The following is a 14,510-nucleotide window of genomic DNA, read 5'->3' as shown; positions in this document are numbered from 1 at the left end:
GGGAGTGAACTGGCAGATAAGAGAGAGCTTTCTGACTCTCCTTGTCTCTATTTCTCTGACTTTCAAAGAAAATAAATAAATAATTTTAAATATATGTGAGAGGTTAATAGGTATACAAATAAAGGTAGGTGCTGGTGCTGTGCCATAGCAGGTAGCAGCTGCCTATGATGCTGGCATCTCATATGGGTGCCAGTTCAAGACCCAGCTGCTCCACTTCCCATACAGCTCCCTGCTGATGCACCTGGGAAAACAGCAGAGGAAGGCATAAGTGCTTGGGCCCCTGCCACCCATGTGGGAGACCTTGAAGAATGTTCAGGCTCCTGGCTTTGGCCTGGCATAGCACCAGCTCTTTATAAAGTATTCATAGTCAGTTTTTGGCAGCATTTGAATCACTGAAGGCATACTGGGATGTTGTGGATGAAATTGATGAGAAGACCTGAGTATCTGAGTCAGAGAAACCTACATGGAGTACAATATTGTGCAGAATTGCAGTAGGGAATAATGCTTCCCTACATATAGAGGTAGATCCAGACATCCTACTTTGATTTCTGAATGCTGCTTTCTTGATGTTGATCATGTGGGAAAACCTTTGAGAATTAAGTTGAAGAATATATATCTATGGATCAAAGAAGCAGTCTGTTACAAAATTTGAAATATGTTTTAGAAATTGACTTTCTGGCTCATACTATCCTGGAGAAAAAAAATCAGATTTTACTATGAATTGTGGGATTTGTTTTGCCTGTCAACTTGATGGTGGCATTCCTGATCATGTATGTGATAATTCCCAGTGTAGACAAGCTTTCCTTCCAATATGTTTATTTGAGTGGTTGAAAGGGCAACTCATCAGTAGTTTTAATATCATGTTTGGTGAATGTTCATATTATAGTAAGGCAATTACTATGAAAACATCTGGGAAGAAACCCTGAAATAAAAATGTGTTATTTTGTGAAGAGCTGGAAACTAAGAATTATCAAAAAGACTTTGTTTGGTACCTTCAGAGGAAATATAAAGCAAGCCATACTAACACCAAGAGCAGAAGAATTAGGAAGCCATATTAATCCACATCTGCCTTTGTCTCTTCACTAACAGTAAACTGGGAAATTGTAGGCCAAAGTCCTGTAGAACTTTGTATGTCTGTGACCTGAATACCAACTGTGGAAGGGTATGTATACCAGGATGAAGATCTTGACTTGCTGAATATATCTGGACTGGTATAATCTTGACAGGCTTCATAAAAACAAGCTGAGCTTAAATAAATAGATTTGAACAAGTGAGAAACTCCTTCCTCTATTGCAACTTTTTCATAGTTTCCTCCCCATTTCTTCTCCTCTCCACTCCTCTTCATCACTATAAAAATGTCAAAGGAAGATTCTGAGAACTATTTAGAAAGGATATAGTTTTACTTGCAAAGAAACTCACAAAAAAGTTTCTGGAAGAATCTGCTCATTGAATTAAAAAACCAAAACCAAATTATTTAAAGGAAAAAACGACAGCTTTACTAAGATTACGCACATTGTGCTTGGGGTTGAAGATTGGAGAAATTCTCTCATGATTACATTACCCACAAACGTTGTGGTCTATGATGGGAGTCACAGAGGTGTGCCATTCAGATCTCTCTCTCTTTCAATTTTTTAAATTTATATAAGGTGAACAAATTTCACGTATTTAATACACACAGAGTCAGGAGCATAGGGATACTTCCTACTCTACCCTCCCTCCCTTTCATGCTCCCATCATTCCTTCCTTTCTTATTCTTTCTTTTAATTTTCACCATGACATACTCTCAGTTTATTTTTTAATCATAGGCCTAACCCTCCACTTAGTAGAGAATTCAACAAATAGTAAGAGGAAAAAACAGTGTTCCTCAATCGTAGAGACAAGGGCTGTAAATAATAATCAAATCTCAAAATGTCAATTTCTCTCATATACATTACATTTTTTGTATTCTATTAGATATCACAGAACAGGGAAAACATGATAGTTGTTTTTTGGGGCTGGCTTATCTCATAAGTAAAATGGTTCTCCAGTTGTGTCTGTTTTGTTGCAAAACACGACTTCACTCTTTTTTATGGCTGACTGGTAGTCCATAGTGTATATATACACCACATTTTCTTTATTTTTTTAAAATATATATTTATTTATTTGAAAGACAGAGTTACAGAGAGGCAGAGGCAGAGAGATCTTCCATCCGCTGGTTCACTCCCCAAATGGCCACAAAGGCCAGAGCTGGGCCTAACTGAAGCCAGGAGCCAGGAGCTTCTTTTAGGTCTCCCATGTGGGTATGGGAGTCCAAGCACTTGGGCCATCATCTACTGCTTTCCCAGGCCATAGCAGAGAGTTGGATTAGAAGTGGAGCAGCTGGGTCTCGAATAGATGCCCATTTGGGATGCCAGCACTGCAGGCAGGAGCTTTTCCCGCTATACCACAGCACCGGCCCCTCCACATTTTTTTTCTCCAGTCATTGTTGATGGACATCTGGGTTGATTCCATATCTTAGCTGTTGTGAATTGAGCTGCAATAAACATGGGGGGTACAGATAACTCTTTCATATGCTGATTTCATTTTGTTTGGGTAATCTCCTAGGAGTGGGATGACTGGGTCATACGGTAGATCTATTTTCAGATTTTTGAGGAATCTCCATAATGGTTTCCACAATGGCTGTACTAGTTTACATTCCCACCAACCATGGATTTTTCCCATATCTTCACCAGCATTTATTGTTTTTTTTTTTTTTTATTTCTGTATGAGCACCATTCTAACTGAATTAAAACTCATTGTGGTTTTGATTTACATTTCCCTGATGGCTGATGATCTTGACCGTTTTTTCATGTGTCTGCTGGCCATTTGAATTTCCTCTTTTGAAAAATGCTTGTTCAAATCCTTTGTCCATTTCTTAACTGTATTGTTTATTTTGTTGTTGTTGAGTTTCTTGATCTCTTTATAGATTCGGGATATCAGTCCTTTGTCAGTTGTATAGTTTGCAAATATTTTCCCATTCTGTTGGTTGCCTCTTTGTTGAGTGTTTCCTTTGCAGTGCAGAAGAGTTTTAGCTTGATGTAATCAAATTTGTGTATTTTTGCTTTGATTGCCTGTGCTTCTGGCATCTTTTCCAAGAAGTCTTTGTGTATGCCAATGTCTTGCAGAGTTTCCCCAATGTTCTTCTCTAATAATTTGGTGGTATTAGGTCATAGATTAAGATTCTTGATCCATTTTGATTTGACTTTTGTATAAGGTGTAATGTAGGGGTCTTTTTTTCATACCTCTGCATGTGTAGATACAATTTTCCCAGCACCATTTATTGAAGAGACTATCTTTTCTCCAGGGATTGATTTTAGCTCCTTTGTCAAAGATAAGTTGTTTGTAGATGCATGGATTGATTTCTGGCATTTCTATTCTGTTCCAAGTGCCTATCCATCTGTTTTTGTACCAGTACTAGGCTGTTTTGATTATAACTACTCTATGGTATGTCTTGAAATCTGGTGTTGTGATGCTTCAGATTTGTTTTTGTTGTATAAGATTGCTTTAACTATTTTTGGTCTCTTGTGTTTCTAATGAATTTTAGCATCATTTTTTTCTAGATCTGAGAAGAATGTAGTTGGTATTGACATTGGTAGTGATATTGGGATAACATTGAATCTGTAAATTGCTTTTTTTAAAAAAAAGATTTATTTATTTATTTGAAAGGCAGAATTACAGAGAGGCAGAAGCAGAGAGAGAGAGAAAGTCTTCCATCTGCTGGTTCATTCCCCTGATGGCTACAAGATTGGAGTTGCGCCAATTCAAAGCCAGGAGCCAGGAGTTTCTTCTGGGTCTCCCATGAGGGAGACGGACTTGGGCCATCTTCTACTGCTTTCCTAGGCCATAGCAGAGAGCTGGATCAGAAGCGGAGCAGCCAAGACTTGAACCGTCACACATATGGGATGCCGGCACTGCAGGCCATGGTTTTACCTGCTACACCACAGTGCTGGCCCCTATAAATGTCTTTTGATGATATTAATTATTCCGATACACAAATATGGAAGATTTCTCCAATTTTTGTGTCTGTTCTTTATTTAATGTTTTGTAATTTTCATTGTAGATATCGTTCACCTCCTTGATTAGATTTATTTCAAGATATTTAAATTTTTTGTAGCTATTGTGAATGAGATTGATCTTACAAGTTCTTTCTAAGCCATGACATTGTCTGAGTATACTAAGTCTATTGATTTTTGTGAGTTGATTTTATGTCCTGCAACTTTACCAAACTCTCCTATGAGTTCCAATAGTCTCCTAGTGCAGTCTTTTGGTTCCCCATATATAGAATCATGTCATCTGCAAACAGGGATAATTTGATTTCCAAATTGTATCTCTTTCATTTCTTTTTCTTACCTAATGGTTCTGGCTAAAACTTCTAGATCTTTATTGAGTAGCAGTGATGAAAGTGGGCATCCTTGACTGGTTCCAGATCTTAGTGGAAATACTTCTGATTTTTCCCCATTCAATATGATGTTGGCTATGGGTTAGTCATATATTGCTTTGACTGTGTTGGGGAATGTTCCTTCTTTTTCCAGTTTGGTTAAGGTTTTTATCATGAAGGCATATTGTACTTTATCAAATGGTCTCTTTGCATCCATTGAGATAATCACATGGTTTTTATTCTTTATTTGTTAATGTGATGTATCATATGTATTGATTTGCATATGTTGCATAGCAGGGATAAATCCCACTTGATCCAGGTTAATGATCTTTATGATGTGTTGTTAGATTTGATTAGTCAATATTTGTTGAGAATTTTTACATCTATGTTCATCAGTGATATTGGTCTATAGTTCTCTTTGTTGTATCGTTTTCTGGTTTTAGAATTAACGTGATGCTGGCCTCATAGAAGGAGTTTGGGAGAATTCTCTCCCTTTCCGTTATTTTGAATAGTTTGAGAGAATTGGAATTAGTTCTTTAAATGTCTGATAGAATTCAGCAACAAAGCCGTCTGGTCCTGGGCTTTTTTTTTTGTTGGGAGGTTCTTTATTACTGACTCAATCTCCATCTTGGTTACCCATCTATTTAGGTTTTCTATGACTTCATGACTCAATTTTGGTAGATGGTATGTGTCTATGAATCTATCCATTTCTTTTTGATTTTCTAATTTGTAGGCATATAGCTGTTTGTAGTAATTCCAGATGATTCTTTTTATTTCTATGGTATCTGTTTTTACATTTCCTTTTTCATCTCTGATTTTATTGATTTGGGTCTTTTCCATATTTTTTTTGGTTAGTTGGGCCAATGGTATATCAATTTTATTTATTTTTTCAAAAAACAAGATCTTCATTTCATTGATCTCCTGTATTTTTAAAATTTTGTTTATTCTCTAATTTTAATTTCTTTCAAATCTCTCTGGAAGAGAGAATCTGTTATGCAAAATGGGATTGGGGCCGGTGCTGTGGCGTAGTGGGTAAAGCTGCCATCTGCAGTGCTGGCATCCCATATGGGCGCCAGTTCAAGTCCTGGCTGCTCCACTTCCAATATAGCTCTTTGCTATGGCCTGGGAAAGCAGTAGAAGATGGCCCATATCTTTGGGCCCCTGTACCTGCGTGGGAGACCCGGAGGAAGCTCCTGGCTCCTGGCTTCGGATTGGCATAGCTCTGGCTGTTGCAGCCAACTGGGGAGTGAACCAGTGGATGGAAGACCTCTCTCTCTCTCTCTCTGCATCTCCTTCTCTTTCTGTGTAACTCTCTGACTTTCAAGTAAAGAAATAAATCTTTAAAAAAAGAAAAAAAAATGGGATTAGCAGGTGATCTGCCACAGCCATCACACAAAGGCCATATTCCCCTTGGTTGCTCCTGGCCAGTAACAGTGTATGCTGGGGAAATGGAGCCTGTTCTGGCCTCATATTAACTGTCCTTTATGGAGCTCCACATTGGCCTAGCTGAGACTTTCCTAAAGCTGTAATAAAGCTAGGGGCCCTCTCTACACAGTTCCCCCACCTTCTTCCTTTCTTTTTATAAGCATCCAACCTGCATCTTGGTCTGAAGCTTTATGATTCTCTTCCTGCTTCCTTGTCCCTTCACCTTTCACAGGCATCTCCCCCAATACATATTTGCTTCCTCCCCCCATGCCTCTACTCCTGCCGAGGCCCCCTTAACATCTGCTTCCCAGAAAACACAAACTGATGCTACCAGCACTGAAAATGTCAGGGCTGAACTTTCCACTGGAAAAAAATGAAACTCACAACATGTTGTTAAAAGCAAGGTTTAAGTTCTCATTTCTTTTGAGGGCTGGAAGGGGATAAGGTGATCCACTCTTTCATTTTGGACCACTCTCAAGTCCCAGGGTTTTCATATTCCTCTGTGGCTTGTGTTGTGTATACATGTGCAGAAAGCCATAGGGCGTGGAGTCAGTTTTGCTTTCTGCAACTGCAACTTGGGATACCTTAGACGAGACTGTCTGTCTTCTCAAAGCTTTTGTCCTGAAGGTCTTTCAGTAGGCAGAAAAATGAGCCCCTCCAAGAAGTCCACATCCTAATCCCCAAAAGCTGGGAGTGTTACTTTACCTGCGACAAAAGGACCTTTCAATATGGTTAAGTCAAGTCTATTGAGATGGGGAGGGCCTCCTGTATTATTCGTGTGGGCCCAATGTAGTCAGAAGGGTCCTTGGAAGAGGGAGAGGGGAGGGCCCATAGGAAGACATTTGAAGGTGCTGTGCCGCTGAGTCGCAGATGGGAGAAGTAGCCACATCCAAGAATGCAGGCCCATTTTAATGTGGAAAAGGTAAGGGAATGGATCCCCCTCCGAACCCCTCTGCCCCTCGAGTCTCCAGGAAGAATGCAGCCCTGGAAACATCTTGATATTAGTCCAGGAAAAATGATTCTGGATTTACAAACCTTAGAACTTTTTTTAAACTATTTTTTATTTACTTGAAAAACAGGGTGACAGAATGACAGAGAGATCTTCCATCCTCTGGTTCACTCCCCAGATGGCCACAACAGCTAGGTCTGGGCCAGGTGAAAGTCAGGATTCTGGAACTCCATCCAGGTCTCCCACATGGGTTTCAGTGACCCAGGTACTTGGGCCATTTTCCACTGCCTTCCCAGGTACATTAGCAGGGAGCTGGATTGGAAGTGGAGCAGCCTGGAGTCCAATCAGTTCTCCCAGATGAGATGCCAGCATTGCAAGATGTGGCTTAACCTACTATGCCACAATGCCTGACCCTGACCTTCAGAACTTTAAGACAATAAATCCGTGTGGTTTTTAAGCTGGTACATTTTTGGCAAGGTGTTACAGCAGCCATGAGAAATGAATGTAGTCTTATTACTAATTGTAATTTTATTTTCTTGACACATCCTGACATTCAGCATCTGTCTGTGGGCTCTAAAAAAATTCATACCCAAGGAATCAGTTTGGTGTGTCTCTAGTGATCATTTCATTCATTCACTCAAATATGTCAATGTACACAGTGACTAAGAGTCTGACTCAATATTAATGTTGGAGTGGCAAGGGTTTTGGCTTGGCAGGTGAAGTCACTGCTTGGAATTTCAGCATCCTCTATCAGAGTGTCTGAGATCTAGTCCCAGTTCTGTTTCCCATATGGTTTCCTGCTAATGTACACCATGGGAGATAGCAGATGATGGCTTAAGTGTTTGGTTTCTTGCCACCCATGTTGAAAGACCCACAGGGAAGTTCTGGTTCGTGGCCTTGGCCTGGCTCTTTCCTGGCTGTTGCAAGAGTGAACCAGCAGATGGAAGATATTCTCTCTCTCTCTCTCTCTCTCTCTCTCTGTGTATTTTAAAAATTTAAAAGGAATAAATATTTAAACAAGTGAAAAAAAAAAACAAAAAAACCAAAAAATCAGGACGGCATTGGAAGCCTGGCTCTTCCATTTACCAACTCTGAACCTGAGTGGTTTCCTAACCTCCCTGGAGTTCCTTTTCCCCATCTTCAAAATAGGACAATGGGCAGCAAACTACTGACCTTTTTCCACACCCATCCCACTGCCTGCTTTTACAAGTAAACTTTAATTGGAACACAGATATGGCATTTATTTTTGTGTTATGTATGGCTGTTTGCCTAGTATGTCAGAGATGAGTAGTTGTGACAAAGACTATGGCTCACAAATCACTGTCTCACCTTTTAGAGAAAAATGTGTGGGCCCCTGAAATAGGACAGTAACTCATCTCATGGCATTTTTGTGGGGATAAAGAAAGCTCTCTGAAGACAGCTTGGTACATAATAGGTGCTTCATAAATGTTAGCTATTGCTAGTTTCATTGTTAAGTTATGTGTTATTATTATTTGTTAACATCAACTATGTGCTGGCCCTTAGGGTGTCTGCATTTCTACTTCCAGGAATCTCCTGATCCCTCCCTAAGCTTGAACTATGGTTCTTCCTCTGGCACCTTCTGTGTCAATGCCAATGCCTACTGCCTAGCATGGGGCAGCCTTGAGTCCAGGCCAAGGGATGCTCATGGGGAGATTGATAATAAACTCACGGCAGGTTTCATAATACTTTAAAATCTATCTTCTTTTCACTTTTTGTTTTTACTATTACTTAATGTTCAGAGTCCTCCAACAGCTGCCCATTCCTTCAGTATTTGCATTCAGTGGGAGAGATGAAGGCGTGTGCTTCCTCCATCTTACTTGGAACCTTTCTATACCCTTTAGTATTGCAAACTTCACAGCTAAATCTTGTGAGATTATTTTTTTAAAAAATGATGTGACTTGGTCCCTACCTTAAACACACTTAGTAGAAAGTAGGAGAAGCAGGGGAGATCCCCCACATGCCAGATTTGGCCTTCTCTCCCTGATGTATATGTGAGGGAGGATGCATAGAAGGTGGATGTTCCAGACCTTCAGGCACCTCAGATATCTCAGCCAATTGGAGCCAGTGGGGCAGAGGCGGAAGCAGGGACAGAGAGAATGGGGGCAACAGACCCAGCTGAGGTTTTCTTGGGAGTACACTCGCATTGTCCAGGTACAGTACACTGAGGAATGTTTAGAAGATCTAGTCTCAGGGCTAAAGGTGGTGTCCTGGAATATTGAGCTATAGGTACGTATGATCACAGGAGAAATTCATGAGATAGTAAGATGTTCTGGAGTGAGATACTGTGTGGTATAATCTTGAGAGATCTTTTTATAAACTCCAGCATGCCAGGCAGGAAAGAGGATCTGATCCTTAAAAGAGTTGGGGTACTCTAGGTGCTTCCACTCTAGAATGGAGTGGAATAAGAGGTAGGGAAAGAAGGGAAACCAAGAGAAAAGGGGCTTGTAAGGAATCCAGTCCTTTAGACAAGTCTGTCCTGGTGATGGGGCGACTGCAAACTGGAAAGATACTCAAAGAACATGGAGTATCCCAGAACGGTTAATGGGAAGGAAGACAGGCGGAAACCTGCAGACCACCTATTCTAAAAAATCATTTACATTTAAGCTCTACCATCAGAATCTTGATTTTCAAAGTGAATGTATGTGGAAGGCTCTGGGGAGGCTGCTTTAAAGTGCAGATTCCTGGAAGCCGCTCTTCAGATAAATCCTCTTGGATTGAGTCCCAGAAGTCTGCACTGTCAGACCGTCCTGATGAGGCTGATCTACAGCCCACACAATAACTCCTTCTCTCTCAGCATTGGCTAATGTACCTGAAGCACAGGTGACACTTCTCAGTGTGTTCATCTGTGAGGAGCCTGTGACTACCAGGAGATGAGGACAGGAGCCACATGGGAGTGATCATGTGTCTTTTCTGAGTTGGTGAGATTTGGAGCCTGATTTTTCCCACTCCTCCCATTTCTTCACCAGTAATTTGCATTGCCCAGGTAATTGTCCAAGGTATTGCTTATTAATGATATGTTAATAAGTACCCCAAACTCTCCTAGTCAGAGTTCTCTAGTTAAAAGCCGTATTTTGGAATGTGGTTTAGCCTGGGAGGGCCCAACAAGGTTTTTGACTCATTCCTATGGGAGAATAGAATGGCAAACAGAATAGAATAGAATGTGGCTACCTGGAATGGAAAAGAATGGACCCAAGAGAGGCTTTGGGTGGGCTGTTGTAGAGACAAACCTTACAGGCCAGCTTACACTTAGGTACAGCCAGTGCAGAAGAAAGTAGAGTGTGGCACAGTCAGCCCGCACAGTAGTAAACTACAGACCAAGCAGCATGTATTCTGCATCAGACTGACAATTCTCCTTGTCTTGGGGGAGGAGCTTACAACACACTGGAGAGAATAAGAAATGCTATTGGACATTCCTTCATCTAAGGGAGAACTGCCTTCTAAAAAGCGGAAAGCATTATTATTCTTAATGTCTGAATGGAGGAACTCCAAAGGATATTAACCCATGTGAAGGCTTCCTGGATTTAAGACAGTAAACATGTAAATGAATGTCTTGTCCCCCAAGAACTTCAAATGGAACCCAAAAACTTTGTCTCTAATGCCTGTGCTTGCTGCAGGGAATTTTTACAGTGAGTAAGAATGATAAGAATGGGAATAGGAGAGGGAGGAGGAAGAGGGGTGGAAGTGTGGGTGGGAGAGAGGGGAGGGTGGAAGAATCACTATATTCCTAAATTTGTATATATGAAATGCATGAAGTTTGTATGCCTTAATAAGAGGCATCCTCTGATAAGTTTCCTCAAAAGCCATCAAGAGGTCAGAGCTCCCCTGTAGGTCTTCCCAGAGGCAGCTGGGAAAATGTCAAGCTTTTCTCTAGTGCTTCTGGGCCAAATCTGGGACAATGTGAGCCCCAAAGACAATAATACTAATAATGGATTAGATTTATCCAAAGGTCTATATTAGTGTAAATAAATCATAAAATACATATTAAATGAAGTAAAGGGGTCATTCAACCTTAAGTAGTATAGCAATGAAAACATGTAAAAGGAATGAGGAAATAGAGAAACAACTCTTTTTTTTTTTTTTTTTTTTTTTTTTTTTTTTGACAGGCAGAGTGGACAGTGAGAGAGAGAGACAGAGAGAAAGGTCTTCCTTTGCCGTTGGTTCACCCTCCAATGGCCGCCGCGGCCGGCGCGCTGCGGCCGCCGCCCCGCGCTGATCCGATGGCAGGAGCCAGGAGCCAGGTGCTTTTCCTGGTCTCCCATGGGGTGCAGGGCCCAAGCACCTGGGCCATCCTCCACTGCACTCCCTGGCCACAGCAGAGGGCTGGCCTGGAAGAGGGGCAACCGGGACAGAATCCGGCGCCCCAACCGGGACTAGAACCCGGTGTGCCGGTGCCGCAAGGCGGAGGATTAGCCTAGTGAGCCGCGGCGCCGGCCGAGAAACAACTCTTTTGTGAACACCACTGAATAACTGTTCTGGGTGAGTACCATGAGAAACAGCTATTTGTATAGGTTTAAAATATATATCCCGTCAAGATACTCATAATTACAAAGAGAAAATAGTCCCTACATAATGAAGAAAACCAGCAGACATCCCTTCAGTCAGGTGATCAAAACTGACATCATGATATTAAGACACTTGAATATCATGAACCCCCCTGGTGTGATGCATCAAAGTTGTACTTCTATGGTGTTTCTGCCAAAAATTCACAACCTCAATGTAATCGTGTAAAAACATCAGAAAAAAAAATCCAAACTGAGGGGCATTCTATAAAGTAGTGGCTACAATCTTCATAAAAGACTGAGTAACTATTCCAAATTGGAGAGAGCAGGAAACATGATGGGTAAATGAGTAGTCAGCCCTTGGTATATGTGGGGAATTGGCTTCATAACCCCTTTAAGATGCTAATATCTGAGGTTGCTCAAGTCAGTTTTTATATAAAACAATGTAGTATTTACGTATTACCTATACACACCCTCCTGTAGATCTCAAATCACCACTAGATTGCTTATAATTTCTAATACAATGTAGATGATAAGTACATAGCTGCCATACTGTGTTATCAGAGGAAGAATGACAAGGCAAAAAAGTCCACATATATTCAGTACAAATGCATCTTTTTTCCTGAGGACTTTTTATCTGTGATTGATTGATCGAATCTGCAAATGAGGAACTTGTGAATATAGGGGGCTGACTATAACATAGGATCCTTAATTGAATATTGGACCAGGAGAAAGATGTTAGTAAAATTCAAACAAATATGACTTGTGGATGAGTTAATTTTATTGTATGAATGTTAATTTTCTTATTTAAAAATTGAACTATGGTAATGTTAAATATTAACATTAGAAGAATCTGGGAGAAAGCATATGGGACTCCAGGTCATATGTTTGCAACTTCTTAGTAAAATAAAAATAAAATAAAAAGTTAGGAGACAAAAGAGAAAGCCCTCCTGAATTCTCTGAAGGTATTCCTTTACCTTCAGATTTATGAAAGAAATAAGGCAGAATTATGCAGACAATAACAACTTGGAATATGACATTAAATAAAATTTAGCACATGTTAGGTATGGAATTCATAATTGACTAATTATAGTCTTTATGTCTATTTTTAAAAAAAAAATGCGCATCGACCCCATGACTAGGAATTTAATGCTCTAATATGACTTTAAATCTGTGGAAAAGTAATTTTCAACTTACATAAGTTTGACTTATGGTAACTTTTCTAGAAAGGCAATCCTCCACAAAAGTGAGAATAGTCCATAAACTAATCACATCTATCAAAGAGCCTGAAAAGATTGATAGAATCTGACTTTCAGGGAGGTATTCTTACTATCTAGATTTTCTTTTCTGATTCCAAGTTACCACTGATTTAAATGGATACATTTGAATTTAGCTAAAATGTCACCCATGTATTGATAGGCTTTGGGACATATATCATCATTCAAGAATACACTGATTTAAAATAATAGACATGGCCTAGTTCAATTCTGGATTCTGAGAATAGCTTTCAATCCTACGTCTCAGAATCAACAGGGACATTGTTTGGGCAAATTCATTACCTGAAAGGACACTTTTGTTCATTCAGAAGTCTGTAATACAGAACCAAGGAAGATGTATGAGAACATGCCTGACTCTCCAAAAGGAAATGAAGTCAGGCACAGATGCAATTCCTGTCCAATTTGGGTGATTCATGTATTCCCACTTCCCATGCTATAAAATACCCGGCTATTGATTCTGGAAAGCACACAGGCCTTAATACTGAGAAGGAATGGAAATGGTGTGATATTTAGTGTGTGCAGGTATAAGTCATTTGCAAGGACTTGGGGAGTATAAGGATTTTGTTGAAATACTTGTTAATTTTCTTTGGCAACACACCTTGAAGGCGGGTAGAAGCCAACACTTATGTCATGCTTGCTGTGTGTGAGGTTTTGTGCTAATTTCTACATTAACTCATGTAACCATCACAACAGCCCTGAAGGAAGATATTCATTATAATCTCTACTTTCCAGGTGAGCAAACGGAGGCATACAGGTAACCCAACTTGCTCAAGCAGCTAGTAACTAGCAGAGTCAGGATCCAAATCTGGGTAGTCTGACTCTGGGATTGTTATGTGTTTTTGTTTTTTTTTTTTTTTTTTTTTTAGATTTATTTATTTATTTGTTTGTTTTAAAGGCAGATATACAGAGAGAGAGAGAGAGAGAGAGAGGAAAGTCAGGAGCCAGGAGCTTCTTCTGGGTCTCCCATGTGGGTGCAGGGGCCCAAGCACTTAGGCCATCCTCTACTTCTTTCCCAGGAACATTAGCAGGGATCTGGATCAGAAGTGGAGCAGCTGTTGGCAATATGGGATGCTGGTGCTGCAGGCAATGGCTTTACCAGCTATGCCACAGCACTGGCTCCTGGGGCTGTGTTTTTGGACACTACACTATATTTAGGGTATATGGTGTTACTTTTTTGACGTTTTTCTGTTTCTTCTCTTCTGATCACATGCCATCAATTTCTTGTCTGTTCTTGATATACAGTAATTACAGTCAATATTTCATAAAATCTCTGTGCAATTTAAATCTTTTCCTTCCCATTACAAGTGTATGAATTATAATGTGTCTATTTTGCAAACTGGGCATATGTAGGTCAGATAGCTGACAATGAGCAAGGCAGGAGCTGGTATCACAGAGCCACTGAGGCCAGGCTCCTATTGTTAAATAAACACTATACTCTATGCTAATTTGGAGGACAGAGCAGATTATTATTTTCTCTCAAAATCTGCTTTTTCCTTCTTTCACATCATAAAGTTTTTGATGACTACAAGGCCACACTGTTTGGATTTCTCTTCCTAGATGCCTTTGCAGCTAGGTTTGGCCAGGCAACTATGCTTGAGTCAATGGAATGTGAGCAGAAGGGAAACCTGCGACTTCTACCCAGAAACTCCTTCTCTCCTTCCTCTTTGCTAGAACAGAACTGCCACGTGGGCCTGGATTTGCTGGGCTGTGATGCCACATTTCTTGTGCTTAGGGACAAGTCAGAGTCCTTAAACAATTGCTCTCTACAATGCCTGAAGTGTTCTGATGACGGAAATGTATCCTGCATTCAGGCAAAGATTTTTTTTGTTGCTGTTACAGCAGTTTAACTTCTATTGTAATACTAATTGGTTCATGTACCAGAACGTTTATAGCTTTCCAAATGGTCACCTATGCTATTAGTTCAAAATAAAAGCCTTCACTAG

General features: G+C 40.3%; 1 pseudogene; it reads left to right on the top strand.

The window, feature by feature from the left end:
* The first annotated feature begins 308 nt into the window (after nt 1-308).
* LOC103352137 (E3 ubiquitin-protein ligase FANCL pseudogene) lies at nt 309-926 on the top strand (annotated as a pseudogene).
* Nucleotides 927-14,510: the final 13,584 nt, after the last annotated feature.

Source organism: Oryctolagus cuniculus, chromosome 9 (genome assembly GCF_964237555.1).
Source record: "Oryctolagus cuniculus chromosome 9, mOryCun1.1, whole genome shotgun sequence".
In the NCBI taxonomy this organism is placed as follows: Eukaryota; Metazoa; Chordata; class Mammalia; order Lagomorpha; family Leporidae; genus Oryctolagus; species Oryctolagus cuniculus.
The sequence above is the reverse complement of the archived record's forward strand: the minus strand, read 5'-3'. Positions and strand labels throughout refer to the sequence as shown.